This window comes from Lissotriton helveticus, chromosome 11 (assembly GCF_964261635.1).
Source record: "Lissotriton helveticus chromosome 11, aLisHel1.1, whole genome shotgun sequence".
NCBI lineage: Eukaryota > Metazoa > Chordata > Amphibia > Caudata > Salamandridae > Lissotriton > Lissotriton helveticus.
Genome location: NC_136072.1, coordinates 544,129,924 through 544,149,814, shown reverse-complemented (window position 1 = coordinate 544,149,814; position 19,891 = coordinate 544,129,924). Strand labels below are relative to the sequence as shown.

Here is a 19,891-nt window from a genome sequence, read left to right as displayed (position 1 = left end):
ACTCCAAGTTCCTTAAAAAAATAAAAGGTTTTCTTATGTGGGGTTCTTCTAACAAGTCTTTGTGCAAGCTATACTTCATATTTCACGGACTGATAACCTTTTATTAGATTTCCTACTTTCCCCTTCTCTAATATTACCAGGTGCATATTTATTTCAAAATATATTAAGGGTTTAGCTGCATTTTATTAGTAGATTAGTTACGATGGTGGCTTGATTTATAACAAAAGGTCTGGGCGATATTCATCTTTCAGCATTATCTGGTGTAAAAATCTTCAAATTCCTATATTATATTTGAGACCCATTTGTTTTGCCAATCATAGCTTCTAACTCAAACAGAATTACTCTGTGATCAGGCCAGTGGATTTACATTATAATAAACGACATGACATTAGCGTAACCATTATGCACCCTTATTATGGGTGGGTGTTTCAAGATGCTGATCTGCGTCCAGAATTGACCATTGTGCCACCCTAATTTGTCCCAGCCTTCCCCAAACAAATAGTTAAAATACCCAAAGAGGATTAGTGGTGGGTTAGTGTAGGGAAATGTGTGTTAATTTGAGCGGTGGACATGTGAGTCTGTTAGTTGGATTGAATGGGATAAAGAAGGTATAGAAGTTGGAAAAGTCTAGAAAGTGTTATTTGGGAGAGCATAGTAGTAAGATGAGGCTTGGGATGAGTTAAAGGAGAGATGGAGGAGGGATGAGTCTCTAGAAAGGGATCAGGGAAATCACAGTAGTAAAATGAGGTTTGGGATTGCTTGGGAGATCATAGTAGCAAAATAAGGTTTTGGGTGAGCCAAGGTGGGATAGAAGGGGGAAGAATCTATAAAGCGAACTTGATGTAGGCTTAGCACTTGGCTATTTTCTGCAGGCATAATTAATTTCCCTCTGGTAAAAAAATGTGGAATATCAGTTAAAACCTGTATTTTTTCCATTATCCCTACATAAACAATAATTATAAGAAGAATGCACTTTTAAAATGTGCTCAAAGCTCCCTTAAAGAGTACTTACTGATAATTATAGTAAATAAATGCAGAAAGGCTATGTTAAAAATGAATACAGATGATTTTATATAAAGTTCTATTCAAGCATCTTGCCTTTGCAGAATCTTAAAATGGGAACACGGATTTGCTCAGGGGTTGGAATTTTTCAGCCTACTTGTAATCAGGGCTAATGTGTTTGAATGATTGCACAAACACTACTATTTTTCAAATCTAGACATGAATGATGCAAGCGCCATTACATGACGGACATTCAAAGCATTTTTTTTTTACTGTTAGAACTTTTTATGCACTTACTACTTTTTCTTAATCATACTTTTTACATTACATTCTCTTTCCATTGCCCAGAATGCACCTTCCAAAGGTTAACTTGCTTTAGCAGTACACCTACCAAAGGGTTCCCTGCTCTTTCATGCAGACGTGGGTCGCATGACTCGCTGGTAGGGGCGGTGGCGCCGGGGGGAGGGATTTAAAAAATAAAAAACGTACCTTACCGGGTCCCGCGCCACCTCCGCTCCTGGCCGGGTACCGTGACCCCCCATTTTCCTGGGACAGGGAGCAGGCATCCTCCCTCCCTTCCCCTAAGCCAATCATAACGTTGCAATGGCAGCGTTGTGATTGGTGCGGACGGCACCCAGCCGGGCACCTGTAGGGAGGCCATTTTCTCTATGTAGGCTGCATGCAGCCTACATAGAGAAAATGCAGAGTGTGCATGACTAGTTTGGTCGCCCCAGAGGGCCGACCAAACAGTCAGGGCCCACAGCATTGGGCTAGCCACTCCGCCCGCCCCCAACCAGGCATACCATTCTGCTTTCTCGCAGTGCGAGAAGCTCAAACATAAAATGGTAATTAAAATATCCTTTTATGTTTCTGCTTCTCACACTGCGAGAAAGCAGTGGGGCACAAACACCTGAGCGTGGTTTGACACTCCAAGAAATCCATCAGTAGCCATATATGGTATTGCAGGGCTCTCATCTCCCCAAACTTAGCAGTTACTAGATTGGGGGGGGACTGCCCCCCCAAGCTCCTTGGGCCTCCCTTTGCTAGCTGCGGCCCCGCACTCACTAGGCCCGCCCTGCTGCAGTCAGTCAGACTCACCATGCTGAAGCACGGTTCTTGGGAGGAGCCACTCATGCCTCAAGCGCATCTATTGATGTGCCCTCTCAGTTCTAGTACCAACCTGCTGGACGCCACATGCCCTCTGGTGCAGCCTCCACCCAAGTTCTGCCGCCTCAGCACTGTTCGAGTTTCAGAGCAAGTCAGGTCCATGTGCTGGAGGGTACGCCCATGTGTGAATGGTACGCCCAAGACTGCCCACTGGTTTATATCGTACATACTATACTAAGAAGAGACATGCTGTAGCAGACGGCACACTGTATTACTCTGTAGCAGATGGCATGCTGCACAACAAAACAGACAGCACACAATCTCGGGACAGTGTGCACTGTGTTACAAGAATGATGGTGGGTGTGGTAAGGGCTTTAAGTGGGAAAAACTGGGGGTGCTCTAAAAGGGGAGGAACAAACCTCTTAAAGGGTGTGTGGCCTATCCAAGTAGGGGCATGGTCTAAATAAAGATATGTACGGATAACGCCATACTGCCTCCCCAGAGGCGCAAGTAGAGCCAAATTCCGGGGGAGGGGGGCTGGGGGGTAATAAAACATTTCGGGGGGGGGCTAATTCTTCAGCAATAGGCAGAGTGGATCTGCAGGGGCTCTACAAAGGGGTAAAACACAACAAAGCCTTGTTAACAAGCAAATGGTCTTTTAAAGACCTGTGAAGTACTCGGTGCGGCTGTGTGTGTTTGGAGGCTTGTTGCAGGATCACAATCTTACGCTTACAAAAAATAAGGCGCTAAATCTATGAAATGACACGTTTTTTTATTATCTTTAGTTCTAGGTACCTTAGCCCAACAAACAAAGCTTTACTCAGAATGACTCGGGATAGGTGCCTGAAAAGTCATTAATTAATGAGAGGACTTTCTGTCGAAAAACTGTGATACTTCCCCACAGTCCCGCATTGTATGATAAAAATCTGCATGAAAAGCATCTACAGCATGCACAAAGGTCAGCGGCCTCAGGATTTAGCCTGGCAATTCAAGCTAGAGCAAAATAAGTTTGGTGCAAGAAAAATAAAAGAAAAAGGATTACCTCTGTGAGGCCCAAAAATAGAGCCCGATATAGAACCGTTTCGAGGTCCCCTGAAAATAACTGCAGGTGCCCAGATCCGGCCCACTTAAAGCCCTGGGTGTGGTTCCTGCAATCTGCAGAGGCAGATAACTTCAAATCCAATGGCATTAGGCCACCAGTGTACCTATATGCAAGTATATTTGAACAGAAAAATACATTTACGCCTAAAACTTGATATAGTAAGTGCCAAGTGGGGCAAATTCTGATGTCTAGCTTTGCCGAGTTATTTCGCATGGTTTTAATCACAGTTAAGTTTCGCACATAGCGAACCACATGAAGCATGGAATGTCACAACTAAACAATGGTAATGTCACACATAAATAATCTACAACTTGCCGGCTAGGAGTACATATGATCTGGCATCCAACTAAAAATGTTGGTGAACCTTCCTCTCTTACCCCTAACATCTCGTGACTTTTCCCTGTCCCCCTCAGCAAACCGGCAGGTACAGAGTAGACGATGGTGAACGAGACTAGGGATGGAGACAAAAAGGAGTGAGCCAGAGAAAGCCATCCGTCGCATCGCGCACACGTGTCCTCCTTACAAAAGGCGTCAACAGTGAAGTAATCGGGCTGCGCCTGCGTAGTATGTCTGCATGTCTGATTAAGTTGGAGTCCTGCTGCAGGGACAGCACCATTGACACTATGGTTTCAGGGCATTTGAGTCCCCCTCTGAGATGGCCATTTGGCCAGGGAGTCTGCATGGTTTGTAGGGCGCCAGGCCTGTACATATATGTTAGTGCTAGAAAATGCTTTTCATGTAGTATGTTTTCCGCACCCTGTTATGAGCACCTCTACAGGTGGTCTTAAGATGATGAGGCTGTTGTGCATACTTAGGCTTTGTTAGTCCCGGACGGCACATTAGTTCTGATATCCTCACCTTAACGTCTGGATTATGTGCCCCCTTTATACCCTTTTATTTCTCTTCTCCTCCGCTTTCCCAGTAACACCTTCCTCTCATCCCCCTCACCCTCCTCCGCCACATTTTCCCATCATGGCCACCACTCGAGTTAAGGTTGGAACTATTTGCTATAAAATCATTTATCCTCCCAGCCTGACTAAAGCTGCAACAAAACGATTGAAGCATAACACTATTGAACGTTTCCCGGATTCCCTTTTTGTTGATCAATTTCACAATAGTCGTTTTGGGAGGCTCAAAAATGATTTCATTTTCTTCACTCACAACACCTCCTCTTGGTCCACCAGCTTATACAATTCCCCTAACGTCACCTCCTCCTCCTCTATCCCTCATGGGAAACAGCTAAAAATCTCCCCCTCCACGCGTTTCAACGGTTACCTCACTATCTCACTTAATAACAACGGTACAGTCATGATCCAAGGCAATGACACCTGTCTCTCACTCTTTGACCACCTCTTCCCCTCCCTACGCCCCTCCTCTGAGACCGGGTTTTCCTCCGACTCTCCTTCTAGCTCCACCCATTACTCCCTCTCTCCTCCCCTGACCCCCCTACACTCCAATTGGCTGCACTCTCAAGAATCACAGGTCGGCCCTCTTCCCGCCCCCTCCCCTGTGACCTCCTCTCCTATTCCTCCCCTCTCACAATATGCCCCCTCCCACTTCACTTCAGCCTCACCGCTAGCTAATACGCTCCTCGTCCAATCTGCATCATCCCGGTACTCCAATCTCTTCTCCTCCCCCATTTTCCTTCCAGTCACCCCCCTTCTTAGTCCACCTCACCTCCAACCTTCTCCCCCAGTGAACTTTCCCTACACTCCCCTTATCCCTTCTTCCATACTTCCTGTCCACCTCCCCCTCCCCTCGTTATTCACCCGGTTTTGCCTCAATCCCACTGCATCTCACTCCTCCCTCCCACTCCTCCAGCAATGCTATGCTACTCCCTTTCCCCCCCTGGTAACCCTGTCCATTTCCCTCCCTCGGGTCCAACAGTACCACTTCCGTTCCCCAATTTCCCTTTCTCTCAACCCCCCCCCCCACTCTGCCAGATGCCCGCTCCCTCACAGCCTCCTCTCCTACCTGACATGCCCTCCACAACCACCTCACCTCTTTTCCTCCCAAACCTCCTTCATTCCCATGACTCCACACAGTCCTTCCCTCTCCTTCTTCCCTACCGCTGTGTTCCGCACCCTTCTCCCCCTAAAGTTATCCCTAATTCCTCTCCTTCTTGCAACACCAACAAAGGCAACTCTCCCTTAACCTCTGATTCATTAACTCCCGCTCTCAACCTCCACCTTTCCCCACTTTTGAACCTTACACCCCAACTCACCTCCTATCCCCCCACCTCTCCCTGCCTTCCACCACCAATTCCACCCCCACCTGTTTCCATCGATCAACCCAACCTTCAGTGCTCTGCATTACTCTCGATGGAAAATAAACTAAGTTCCCTTATCACCTCCATCTCCCAGCTTACAGCTGCAATCTCACTTCTAAGCTCTAGGATTTCCACCTTTCCTTGCACCCCACTCCTTCCCAACTTCCCACGAGATGCACCTCGCCCCCTCACCTCAATTTAGCCAAGGTCAATCAGTCGTCTGCAAACTTTGTTAACTCCCACAAGCCTTTGAACGCCGCCCTTCCTCAACCTGCACATCCTAGCAACCCTACTATCTACACTATTCCAACCATCTCCTCTGTCAGAACCAAGCATCCACCTAAACCCTCCCGAGCACCCCCACATAAGCACAACATCCCGATCACCCTTCAGAGCCCAAGTGCCCCCGTCACCAAAACAGTCCTGACAGAGCTGCGCTGCCTGCTCCACAACTGCAGATCTGCAGTAAAACACAAACTTGAAATCTCAGATACCATCACCCACCACAATATTGACATGCTCTTCCTCACAGAGACCTGGTTCAAAGATACCTCGCATTCTATGTTTGATCTCCTATTACCTACAGGCTATTCTATACTTAGGAATGACAGAACTGACAACACGGGGGGAGGTGTTGCAGTCATCTTTAGAAACTCCCTTCAACTTAAGGCCTCTCCTATCAGCTCCTTCCACACCTTTGAATGCCTTTCTTTTGAGTTACAAGTGCACCACCGTTCACCCCTTAGATTCCATGTCATTTACAGCCCGCCTCGTAGTGGCCCTTTGTTTTTGGAGGAACTCACTGACTTCATCAGTGACCAATACTCGCAGAGTGACAATCAGACCTTCGTGGGTGACTTCAATCTCCACTGGGGCTCACCGCAAGACTCTTCCGCAAACTCCCTGGCCACCTTCCTCTCTGTTAACGATCTCCTCCAACACTGCACAGAATCAACACACTCTAAGGGCTCAATCCTGGACCTTGTTATTTCTAAAGCAGGCATGACCCTAAACTCCTGCAGTAGCGCTGCGTGTAGAACGCTCCTCCTGCTCTGGAATTTTAAAAATATTATTTTACTTCGCTTTATCTTGCTTTGCGCCGAGCGATCGCGCTTTTAATTTTAAATTACCTGCGCCGCTTAGGGGGAATTAAGGGAGCTCTTACCCGCACTCTAACTGCTGTACACCCACATTTGTGGGATAGAAGGGACTCGGGGGCACTGTAGTAGTATCGCGCCGGTTTCGAGCGCCATTTTGGAGTGGGGAGAAGGTCTTTCCTCACTGGGCGCCATCTTGGGTGAGGGAGAGCCACTCGCCCTGCCAGGACCCACGCGATACCCGCCGGCCATATAAGATGGCCATTAGACAAGTGCGCAGCGACGGTGCGCAGCGGGTGCGCCGTAGGGGCGCCGGAGGTGCGCCAGAGGTAAGCCCGTTTGCGCCCGTTCGCGCAACGGACGCGCTTAGGGCCGCTACCTCTGGCCCCTCTGGCCCACTTCGCATAGCCTACTCTCGGGCTGAGCTACTCAGACTCAGACCTTGTCAGAACCCGGTCAGGCAACCAACTATGAGGCGAATCTCCTGTGGTCTGCTCAATGTCAGATCCCTCTGTAAGCACTATACGGAAATTGCCTTCCTCATCGAATCAGAAAAACTCGATGTCCTGTTTCTTACAGAAACGTGGACTCGGGAGGACTGTGAGGTTGAGTGGGGATTAGCTTGTCCCTCAGGCTATAAAATCAGTCATACCCCACGCCTATTAAATCGAGGAGGGGGAATCGGGTTCATTTATAGAGACTCGCTGACCCTCTCCCAGCTAAAGATTCGAGAAGTACCGGGATTTGAACTGATGGGCTTCACAGTCAAACAGCAGGAGCTGATACTTTGTTCGGGTGTCCTATGCTACCGTCCCCCGGGACCGGCACCTTCCATATCGCTCCTCATTGACTTGATCTACGAACTCTCTAGCTCCCACTCCAAGTTATTGATTCTTGGTGATTTCAATATGTGGCCAGGCGGTTCACTGGACAATGCATTCTTTTCCCTTGGTCAAGCTTGCACGGATATTAATCTGGAACAGTTGGTGAACGCCTCCACGCATCAGAAGGGTCATATTCTGGACTTAGTATTTGCGGATCCAATATGGGTATCACTAGATGATATTAAGTGCCAGTTCTGGACAGACCACTATCTGATTATGTTCTCTCTTTGTCTAGAGGACCATATCTCACGAAAGGCTGGAATATCTCTAGCCAAGCTGGAGAGACCTTGGTCCCGAATTCTTAAAACCTCTCCACTGCCGAACATCTTAGGTATGGACTTTAAGCTTGGCCACACAGCCGAAGAGAGTTATACTCTCTTCTGCCAGTCTGTATCGAGCTCGCTGGATAAGCTTGCACCCCTTCGGAAGTCACGAGGGAGGGTGAATCGAGCTAGCCCTTGGTACACGAGCGAATTACGCCAGCTTAAACTTGACTGTAAACGCGCAGAAAGGGCCTGGAGGAAACAGTACTTGGACCCGGAGAAAATTGTCTTCAAGACCGCCATACAAAAATACAAGGCTCAGATCAAGTTGGCCAAAGTGACCTATCTTGAATCCACCCTGAATCAGGCCCCTAACAAGGCACAGGCCCTCTTTAAAATCGTCAGGGACCTTGCCCACCCCACGTGTGTGGCCAGCACTGTCCCCTCATCGCAAGCTCTCTGTGACTCACTTGCTGATGCCTTCGAGGAGAAAACCCGTAAAATCCTGGAGGGCTTGCAGGACCCAGTCAAGTCCACCACTGGTCTGGGAGTTCCGGAAGAGGTGGACAGTCGACCCCTGCAGAGGGCTGCTCACCTCTGTTTGGAAGCTCCGACCACGCCTTCCAGTCGACCCCGACCAGAGGATCAGGCCCTCAGTCTGGGAGCTCCGGCGATTGAGGCCAGTCGACCCCAGCTGAGTGGCTTCTCCCCTCCCTCCTTGGACCCGGCTCTCAGCCTGGGAGCTCCGGCGTCTGAGGCCAGTCGACCCCAGCTGAGTGGCTTCTCCCCTCCCTCCTTGGACCCGGCCCCCAGCTTGGGAGCTCCGGCGATCGAGGCCAGTCGACCCCAGCTGAGTAGCTTTTCCTTCCCTCCTCGGGCCTGGCCCTCAGCCTGGGAGCTCCGGCGATTGTGGCCAGTCGACCCCAGCTGAGTGGCTTCTCCCCTCCCTCCTTGGACCCGGCTCTCAGTCTGGGAGCTCCGGCGCCTGAGGCCAGTCGACCCCAACTGAGTGGCTTCTCCCCTCCCTCCTTGGACTCGGCCCTCAGCTTGGGAGCTCCGGCGATCGAGGCCAGTCGACCCCAGCTGAGAAGCTTTCCCCTTCCCTCCTTGGAGGAGTTTGGCAGCCTAGCCCTAACAATCTCATCCGGCTCGCCTCTTGATCCTCTTCCTTCAAAACTCTGGAAGGTGTTTCAGGAGGATCTCTTCCAGCCCTTGCACTCCATCTGTTGCCAGTCGTTTGAAACAGGGACGGTACCGGGCTGCTGGAAGAAGGCAGTTGTATCTCCGCTTCTAAAAAAACCTACGCTTGACCCTGCTTGCCTTTCCAACTATCGACCAATCTCCCTGCTTCCTTTTCCAGTTAAAATCATGGAAAAATTGGTTACCCGCACTCTGTCCGGCTTCTTAGAAGGGAACACCTGGCTGGACGAGACGCAATTCGGTTTTCGCCCAGCTCATGGGACGGAATCCGCGTTGGTGACCGTGTTAGACAATCTGCGGGCGCGAGTCGACAGTGGTCGGGCAGCCTTTTTGGTGCTGCTCGACATGTCGGCCGCGTTCGACACGGTCAGCCACCCCACCTTGATTTCGAGGCTGGAAGAGTGCGGGGTCAAAGATAAGGCCAGGGACTGGTTAATCTCCTACCTGGACAACCGTCAGCAACGGGTCTCGCTCCCCCCCTTCAGTTCAGAGGAGCGGAGAGTAGGACAAGGAGTACCTCAGGGCTCAGCCATCAGCCCTATACTCTTTAATGTTTACCTCCGCCCTCTAGTCCAGCTCATTAAATCTTTTGGGATCTCCGCATTTAATTATGCGGATTATACCCAGCTGGTCTTCTCACTGGAGGGACAGGGTGCAGTCCCATTGGAGACTTTCCACCGGTGCATGCAGGCGACAGCGGAATGGCTCCGTTTGAACTCATTTCAGTTCAATGGAACTAAGACAGAGGTCCTGTACTGCTCCAACGACCGAGTTCCTCGAGATCTCCCAGATGACTTCTGGCCTCCGTCATTCTCAGAGTCGGTGTCAGCCGCACGATCGGCCCGTAATCTGGGTGTTACTTTTGGGCCCAACCTGCAGTTGGACCTGCACGTAAATAAAACCACCTCAACGTGCATGAAGTTGATCCGCATGCTGCGCAAGGTCTTACCCCTCCTCCCTGAGCAAGCCAGACCCGAAGTAGTGCGAAGTACCATCCTAAGTCGACTCGACTACTGTAACGCACTACTTCTGGAGGCCCCGGTAACACTTCTGGGCAAGCTCCAAAGGGTGCAAAATATGGCTGCCAAACTTGCCCTCTCCCGCCCTTACTACAGCTCTGCAACGGCAGCGCTACAGGAACTCCACTGGTTGCCGGTCCATTCACGCGTTCGCTATAAAGCAGCGTGCATTGTGTTCAGGGCTATCCACGGCTTGGGCCCAATCCCTTTGCAGAGAATGTTTGCCTGGTACCTCCCATCGCGAGCCTTACGCTCCTCTTCATCCAGGCTATTAGTAGTTCCACGTTTCCAGAGAGTGAGGATGGGAGGACGATCGTTTAGAGTAGCGGCGGCCAAACTCTGGAACTCCCTGCCATTATCCCTGAGAAGCCTTGAGGATCTTTTAGCCTTTAGAAAGGCGTTGAAAACCCACCTCTTCCCTAGAACAGGCTAGGCTGCTGAATCTGCTGGATTTTGGGTCGAAGCGCCAGGATGCCCTTGGTGGTGACAGGTTTGCGCTATAGAAGTATACCACAATACAATACAATGCTTTCCATCACTACCCCTATTCACGTAGACTGGTCTGACCACCTCCTCATCCCATTCTCTATTCAACTATGACACGCTATAACACTTGGCCAACCCAAGAGGGCTATCTCCTGGTTCCGTGATGTTAAAAATATTGATGTCGATCCCCTCTGTGAATCAGCTATGTTATCACTTCCAAGGCTAGACCCGAACCGAGATGTTGACGATCTCACCTCCCAATGCCTCACAGTTCTTGCAGATGAAATCAACAACGTCGCTCCTCTCAAAAGGTTAAGGCCCACCCCCTCAGCACCTTGGTTCAACAAATTCCTCTATGAAGAAAGGAAGCAGCTAAGATTCCTGGAGAAACAATGGAGGCAAGTGCCCTCCACCGATAACTTGTCCACGCTTCGCTCCGCAAGATCCAAGTACCACAAACACATCTTCCTTGGGAAAGCGGCGCACTTCAAAACCCTCCTTGACTCAGCCAAAAATAGACCCAAAAAACTATTCGATCTCATCAAGAGTCCCTACTGCTCTCCCCCTTCCTCCAAGTTGGAGGATTCTGCAAAGAGAGCAGCGGATTTCGCTATATTCTTCTACGAAAAAGTGAAATCACTTGCAGATCAGGTCGCTCATCCTACCCCTCCAGAGGAGTGCAAATCCTTAGCCATTTGGCAAAACTTCGACCCCATATCTGAAGATGCCCTTCTCAAGTGCATCCGCGAAACAAAGCCCTCCAACCATCATCTGGACCCCATCCCCAGTGCCATTGCCCTTGACTTTTATACCCTTTCCCTCTCCTACTGGACCACTCTGGTCAACCTCTCCCTCTATCAAGGCTCCCTTCCTGTCTCCTTCAAAACTGGGCAGGTCACCCCGCTTCTTAAAAAACCAACTGCTGATGCGTCTGACCTCAATAACTTCCGCCCCATCACTAACTTACCCTTTCTTGCGAAGATTACAGAAAGATGTGTAGCGAAACAACTCTCTCGTCATATCAAGGACAATGATCTTCTTGACACTTTCCAGTCTGGCTTCATTCAAAACTGCAGCACTGAAACAGCCCTACTGCAAGTGGTTGATGACGCTCTGAGGATCCTCGACTCGGGGGGGTCCTGTCTTCTAATTCTCCTTGACCTTTCTGCAGCCTTTGACACTGTCAATCACAACACCCTCCTCAACATTCTTAAACAGAGAATGGGCATGGAGGGCACTGTGCTTAAATGGTTTGCCTCCTTCCTCTCTGATAGATCACAAATGATCAAAATAGCGAACAGTCTTTCATCTCCTGTGGCGGTAGGTCAAGGTGTTCCTCAAGGCTCTATACTTGCACCCACATTGTTCAACCTCTATTTAGAACCACTAGGAAATCTCCTAAGTAAATCCGGGATCCACTATCATCTCTATGCTGACGACACTCAAATCTACCTCAAGGTTGCCCCCACTCACGATCTCTCTATCCTAAGCTCTACTCTCGACTCCATTCATAACTGGATGTTTACTCATCAACTGATTCTGAATCCCTCCAAAACCGAATTCCTCCTCTTCTCCTCTTCAATCTCTCCTCCCCCGGTGCAATCATGGATGGATCAGTTGAATCTACTGAACACTAAACTCATCATTGCCGACAGCGCAAAATCCCTGGGTGTCATTCTCGACAAAAAACTCAATCTAACCCCCCACATCAATGCCATTGCAAAGTCTGCTCGATACCATCTGCGCCTTCTTTGGGGAATCCGTCGCTTCTTCCCGGAGCAGGACCTTATAACCCTGGTGCAATCGCTGGTCCTCTCCAGACTTGACTACTGCAATTCTCTTCTTACTGGCCTCCCCAAATCCCACCTGTCCCCCTTAAATCTGTTTTCCATTCAGAAGCTAGTTTCATTTATGGGCCAAAAGAAGCTACCACCTCACACCAATGTTATCCACTCTCCGCTGGCTTCCAATCGAGGCTAGAGCTATCTATAAGACCGCTTGTATCACCCACAAAGCCTTGCACTCCTCCTCTCCTCGCTACCTGGCGAATAAACTGAAACTCTCTGGAGGCTCTAGACCATCATGTAATGCGGAAAATCTTCTGCTTGAACCTCCCACTTTCAAGAAGGAAAGAACGATGGCACAATCCTTTTCAGGCAACGCTGTGAGAATCTGGAACTCCCTTCCGCCGCAGCTCCGGACCACCACCTCCTCCCAGGCCTTCAAAACTAACCTCAAAGTTCTCCTCCTTCAAAGACACTTCCAAATGTAATCCATGCCCTCTCTATTATCTGAAGGAAGCCCTTCCATTATAGAAAAATCTACTCTACATGACTATGGAAGTGTCTTCCCAGTGTGTTCTTGTGGTTTGAGAGTCTGCCATTTATTGCAGTATTATCTTCCTACCTGTGTTTGGTACTCGTGTGTAACATGCACGCGTCACTTTCTCTTGTAACACACTGTTTTCTACCTCTTACATTGTTTATTTTCGATACCTGCACAAGTGCCACCATGGCCTACGTAACGTTTGTTCTTGTGCTTGAGTGCCCTCCATATATTGCAGTATTATACCTCTATGTTTACTTTGTACGCTTTTGTAACCTGCACACGTCACTTTTTCCTCCTGTAATGCACCGTTTGCTACCTCTTGTATTTTGTTGGTTCACGATTGTCACTTTTTTAATGCACCGTTTGCTACCTCTTGTATTTTGTTGGCTCACGATTGTAATTTTTGCTTCATTTAATGTAACGTTTGCCTCTGTATTTTGTTCACTTGTAATGTTCTCATGTATCAGTTCTGTTCCTATTGTGAAGCGCTCTGACACCTTCGGGTAATGTCCGCGCTATATAAAAACGCATAAATAAATATATAGTAATTAAACACCAGCCTCGTACCGCAGGTGCTCGTACTTCTGTCCTGCGCAGATAACGCACGGCACTTTGCTCAGGTACAAACCTTGTAGAAGCTAGAGCGGAGCGCGCGTGCGTATATGTTAACCGGGTGGGCGCTGTCTCCTCTGTTCCGTTGGTTTTCTTCGACCACTGTAGACTGGTGGTGATGCCATAGTCCTCCAAAGTCTTCACCGAACTCATGCCCTCTCGCCGCCCCTCTCTGCTGCTCGCGGGCTCCGAGGACGCTAACCGCCCGCTAGTCTCGAGGCCGCGCGCTGATTGGAGAAGAGGGGCAAAATGACGGATTTCATGCCCTTGATTCGAAAGGTTCCGGTCAGTCACGGTAAAATCCCGCCCACCTCCGCGTGGCTTTCAAATGGTTATTTACCAAACAGGTAAAATTGAGCATAGTCTACATTCCCAGTAAATGTCCTGTCACACAGGCCTCCCGTGTACTGTCGGTAAGTGAAGAACTGTTAACGTAGCTGCAGTCTATGCGAATGCGTCACATTTCTATATATTTTTTTCGGAGTGCCCATGAGATATTTATGTCAATCACGTGTGATACCTGGACTGACACTTCATCAACAGTAGTCGAAAAAGAAAACGTTTACAGTACAAAAAGTAATTGAGTTTTTTTTAAAGTTGGACTGCATTAGGTTCCAATTTACTGCATCTGTTTCGGCAAAGTAAAAAAGAGTGTTTTGATTAATAAAAGTACACGTGGTGTTATAGGTTACAACACATAATGTATGTTTCGTGCAGTTTATCAGACAGTCTACCATAAATTTTTATAAGTGAGCCTCAAATTACTTCACCGCAGCGGCTACACTAAATAACTGCTATTGTCTATTTCTGTGTGTCTGCACGCACCCTTTCATCTGTGGTTTAGAAACCTTGTTGTCTTGTAGTTAGTATGGCAGTTCTAATAAAAATGCACAATTGTATTGACACGGAGTAATTCACATAATGATTTCAAAATATTTTGCTGATTAACTATGTTTATTCTAACGTTATTAATGTAGGCCATGACATCAAAACAGTTTTGCAGTCAGCAGTCATCTTGCTTTGCAGAAAATCAAATTGCGCTTTCCCCACCACTAACTCAACACACAATTGCTAGTTTGAAAATAATATTTTGAAGCACTGTCATTCTCTCATGTACAACATGATGCTTTATGTTCTCAAGATTTATTTTCATGCTGTGTTAGCAAAGTGAAGGCTTTTTCAAGTTATCACCTATTGGGTCTACATTCTGATTTTCGTGAGAACTTAACCATGACTTGTAACATAATTTGTACTAATTATGAAGTGTCATAGGAGCACCAGGGATCGGAACTGTACTTAAAACTCCGTGGGACAGTACTGACAAATGCAATTTCAAACTGTATTGTTATTTATTTAATAATATAGGATGCGATTTATGAGCTTTGCATATTCACTCTTAGTGTATGAGTTCTATTGTATTTTATCTTATAAAATGAGCTTTACCAAGAAGGTGTTGGGCTCTCTTTCCCGTGATCTTTATCGGTGGCACTCTTTCGGTCGGAACTCTGACTTCCTACTGTTAGAACTGGGGGTCTCTTGTTGGCAGAGGTAGGTACCTTTGACCATATATGGACCCTTGCTTCTAGTCCAGGTAGGAGGCTACACTTTTAAAATAACCCCTGCTCACCCCTTTGGTAGCTTGACACGAGCAGACAGGCTTATCTCAGAGGAAGTGCGTAAAGCATTTATAAACACATACAGTAATGCAGTGAAAACACTACAAATAGACACCACACCAGTTTAGAAAAATATGTAATCTTTACTAGACTTAACACAAGACCAAGCTACAAAAATCCACTGTACTTTAATCGAAAATAGACTTTAAAATGGTAGAAAATAGCTCAGTTCAATGTAGTTGGTAAATGCAACACTTTACTCTCAAAGTACCTTGGATGCGTCAGGCAATACAAACAAAAGGGTCGCAGGGAAGGTGGTGCGTCGGTTCCTTGCTTCGGGGAAGGTGATGCGCGGTTCCTTATTGCAGCGCAGGGGAGGTGATGCGTCAGTTCCTTACCGGAGAGGAGGTGATGCGTTGGTTTCTTACTTTGATCCGGTGCGATGCAACAAGATGGCGCCTCGATGCGATGATCTGGTGAGATGCGACAAAATGGCGTCTTAATGCGATGCAACAACCTTGGACGTGATGTGTGCACGCCCGATGGCCGTGCGGCGAACTAGGTAACTTTTGAGCAGCGACAGGCCCTGCGACACACTTCTCCGGTGATGCGATGGTGTGACCTCTGCAGCGGTGACACGCTTCTCCAGTGATGCGACACGCTTCGTTGATGATGCGACGGCAAAAAGCTGCAGCGCCGGCACGCTTCTTTGATGATGCAATGGCAACTGCTGCGGTGGCGACTCGCTTCTCCTCGTTGCGTTGCGCTTCCAGCTCCCAGCGACTCAGTCTTCTCAGACGGCCCAAACAACTGTAGGTACCTCTCTGCAGGCAGAATTCATCACCAAGGAAATTCAGGGGAGCTGGGGGTAAAGTCTTGTATCCCTGAGACTTCAGGCAGGAGGCAAGCACAGTTCAAGCCCTTGGAGATTCTTCTTCAAGATTGCAAAATTACACACAAACATTTCTTTTCTCTTTTCCTTGGCAATAAAGTAACTATTGCAGTCCAACCCTAACTGCACAGCACAGGGGCAGTCTCCTTCAGCTTCCTTGGTTCTTTTCCTTGGCAAAGGGTTGTCATGATTCCCAGAAGTGATCTAAAGTTCTGGGGTGTGGCCCCCTTTTTATACACAAAACTCCTTTGTCTCTGAAGGCAGAGAGTAGCCTGTACCTAGTCCAAACCAATTCTGGGTGCATTCTGCCAGTGCACAACTTCTTCCTTTGTCAGTGTGAGCCAGGGTCATCAGACACACCACAGGAGGTGGACCCAGAATTGTGGAAGGCAGACACAGCCCTATTCAAGCCCAGGTGCTACTCCTCCCACCACTCCCAATGCAGAGAAGTCCATTCAGACTAGTGCTGACTCACCCTGCCTCTTGGATCCACCCCAGCCCCTGTTACTCACAAACCAGACATGCAATACACAACCTAGCAGAGGCAGGCTGGATGGTTAGGCAAGAAAACACTTACTTTCTAAAAGTGGTATTTTCAAACACAAAATGTTAAAACCAACTTCACTAGAAGATGTATTTGATCATTCTGAGTTCAGGCATACTAAACTCAAATATTTACCTAGTTCCCTGAGTCAATGAGGATTATAAGATGTTATAATCAAACTGCCCATTCTGGCCTATGGGAACAGGTAGCCTTGCAATAGCGAAAAACAAAATTGGCTTTAATTCACTATCAGGATATGCCACACACATCCGGCATGTCCTAACTTTTACATACAATGCACCCTGCCCATGGGGGTACCTTGGGTCTACCTTAGGGGTGACTAATATGTAGAAAAGGTAAAGTTTAGGGACTGGCAAGTGGGTGCACTTGCCAAGTTGATGTGCACACAGGCTCTGCAAAGGCAGGCCTGAGACACACTTTACAAGCTACTTCTGTGGCTGGCACAATCATTGCTGCAAACCCACTAGCAGCATTTGATCTACAGGCCCTGGGCACACATGGTGCACTGTACTGGGGACTGACAGTACATCAAATAAGCCAATCACGGAGTCACTAATCCATTACAACAATTTACAATAGAGAGCATATGCACTTTAGCACTGATCAGCAGTGAAAAAGTGCCCAGAGTCATAAAAAACACAACACAACAGGTCAGAAAAAAATATAGGAGGAAGGCAAAAAGTTCAGGGCTGAGCCCGCAAAAAGGGCCGAATCCAACACCTACCTATTAATACTCAGCTGCATTATACTCTGTTCTGCTATCTCGTGATTTGCATTTTGTTCTGAGCTTCCTGCTCTTATATGAAAAAGGATTAACTGACAGACTCTGCCATTGATTTTGCTTTCTGTAATGATTTAAGCTTTTAAAAAAGCTTAATGGTTTTCATTTTAATACACTTAATTCGGAAATGGTATTTGATTGTTGCATTTACAAGTCCAGAGCAACAAAATGCTAAGGAGATCAACAGCTCTTCTGGTTCATCAGTAACACTTAATAGTAAAATCAAAACTTTTTAATGCACAGATAATAAAAACCATTGTGTAAATAGCCTCATAATACCAATCTTAAAATTGATAAGAATAGGAAATGTTGTGGTCATTGTCAGCATTTTTTTATGCAGCTTTTTCGCAGCTTGACTAAAAAAAACTTACAGTTTGGCATTGGTTCTTGTGTTTTTACATTTGTAGCATGCAATGACAGCTTGCCGACAAGAACGTACTCCCAGACTATTAAAGGGTTGGTGTAGAAGATGTCATCGCTCGTTAAGAAGTGCAGGGCATATGCAGATGGCATGTGCAATTGGGCTTGCTTGCACCACCTGCAGACTTTGTTTCCCACAGCTAACTATTTTGGGCCATGATCCATGGTCAGAAAACCTCCGAAGCCTTGGGACCTAAATCTCATTTACGTGTAGGTGGAGTAACAAGTGCCGAAATACGTCTGCATCGCTAGAACTTGATATGAATTTATTATGAACCATGCATGAGAGCTTTTTGCACAGGCGTTCTTACTTGAATGAATTTCAACTTGTTTTACTTTTGGAAATTTCGTAAAAATTTGTGAAATTGGGTGCTCCACAGGTCAGTAATTTGCAGCTTCCTTATAAGTCTTTTTAGATATTCTCTAAATATACACTTGCCTGTCAGTGGACCACTCTAAACAGAGCAAATGTCTAGTAGCAACCCTCCCTCGCGGGTCTCAACTTGCAACAAAGTTTAACAAACGCGCACTGTCTTGGAAACGTTTGCTTATTTGAGCTGGAGATGCGTGTGTGGAAGTAGAAAGAGCTGCCTGCAGGTGTTTAGATTGAGAATTTCTAACAACTGAGATTCGCGACCACAGAAAACCTCAGAACCATATGAGATTGTAGGGAGAACCTTTGCACAAATTACTTTTTATATAGACTGCATGGATTGACCACCCCAGCCTCTTTTGAAGTGACGCAAATGCTGTTAGTGAGGCCCCAGCTTTAGATCTCTTTGGGACAGTGACCAATGTAGGTGCATTTTGTATCAATATTACTTCCAAAGTATTTATAATCTTGCTCCTGAGTTAATTTCTTTATATACCATGGACCTGTTCTTTTGCTGAGCATGAGAACTTTGGTTTCATTTAGATTGATTTTAAGCTTGTTTGAAACTGTATTATCACTTCATTTCTGCAGAAGTCTTTGAAGGCCAACCTTAGTTCTACTTAGAACTACATTGTCATCTTAGGGCATATGCTGGTTATAGTTTCCCCTATAGTTTTGGCTTATGAGCACTAATCATATCCAAGTCTGCAGGGAGATTTGCAGTGAAGATGTTAAACACTTAATATTGAAGACCAGGGTAAAGCGTTATGTTTTCTGATAGCAGAAGATGGTTACAGACTGGACTTGGAAGATAACAGCTGCATCTAGATAGGTTAATTAGATTTGGTTCAGAAAAATTAAAACCCAAAACATTTGTTCCTTGTTCTACATTCCTGGATTTCAATCGTTCCATTTTGGTTAAGGGCAGCGTTTCATTGTGCCTGCAGCTAAGCCACAAGTTGAGGAGAAGTTAGTATAAATAGGGTGATGCGTTGTGGTAGATTGGACCATTATTGGAAATGGCCCTTTTTTGCTTCTTCCTCCCATGTTTTTCCTGACCTGTGGTTGTTGGCTATAGGACTCTGGGCACTTTACCACTGCAGATCAGTGCCAAAGTGCAAGTGCTCCCTGTGTAAATATCTATTCTGATTGGTTATCCATGATTGGCTTAGTTGGTTTACCAGTAGGTCCCTAGTAAAGTGCACTGAGTGTGCCAGGGCTGATAATTCAAATGCTACTAGTGGGCTTGCAGCACTGATTGTGCCACCTACATGAGTAGCTATGAAAAGAGGTCTCATGCCTGCCACTGCAGTGTCTGTGCGCAGTTTGCTAAACTGAGGGCATGTTGACAATGGCCAGTGTACCCACTTGCCGGCCTGACCCTTCCCTTTTCTTACACTTTGGACACCCCTATTGTAGGCCCAAGGTACCCCCCTGGGCAGGGTGCATTGTATGTGAAAGGTAGGACATGAACAAGTGTGGGTAACATGTGCTGATAGTGAAATACTGCCAATTTCGTTTTTCACTATTGAAAGGCCAGCTTGCCCATAGGACAGAATGGGGACTGCTGTGTAACATGTTTACCTGTATATCTTCCCATAGGAGCAAGATGGAAATTTGGAATCTGTTATCCCTGAACTCAGAATTTAATAACACATATTTTAGGTGGGATGGTTTTTAAATTCTGTGTTTGAAAATAGCACTTTTAGAAAGTGGCTATTTTCTTGATCAACCTTTTTGTGTGCCTCTGCCTGTTTGTGGATTGACTGTCTGGTTTGAGAGTGACAGGGACTGGGGTGGCTCCAGGAGTCTGGGTGAGTCTGCACTAGGCCGAATAGACCTATCTGCATTTGGAGTGTTGGGAGGAGTAGCACC

General features: G+C 47.1%; 1 protein-coding gene across 1 annotated transcript in view; it reads right to left on the bottom strand.

The window, feature by feature from the left end:
• Window positions 1-13,516, bottom strand: part of PEBP4 (phosphatidylethanolamine binding protein 4) — a 2,262,838-nt gene extending 2,249,322 nt beyond the window's left edge. The window contains exon 1 of the mRNA XM_078665387.1: window positions 13,386-13,516. The gene's annotated coding sequence lies outside the window, so the exon portion shown is untranslated. The remainder of the gene's footprint in view (window positions 1-13,385) is intronic.
• Between the last annotated feature and the right edge of the window lie 6,375 nt (window positions 13,517-19,891).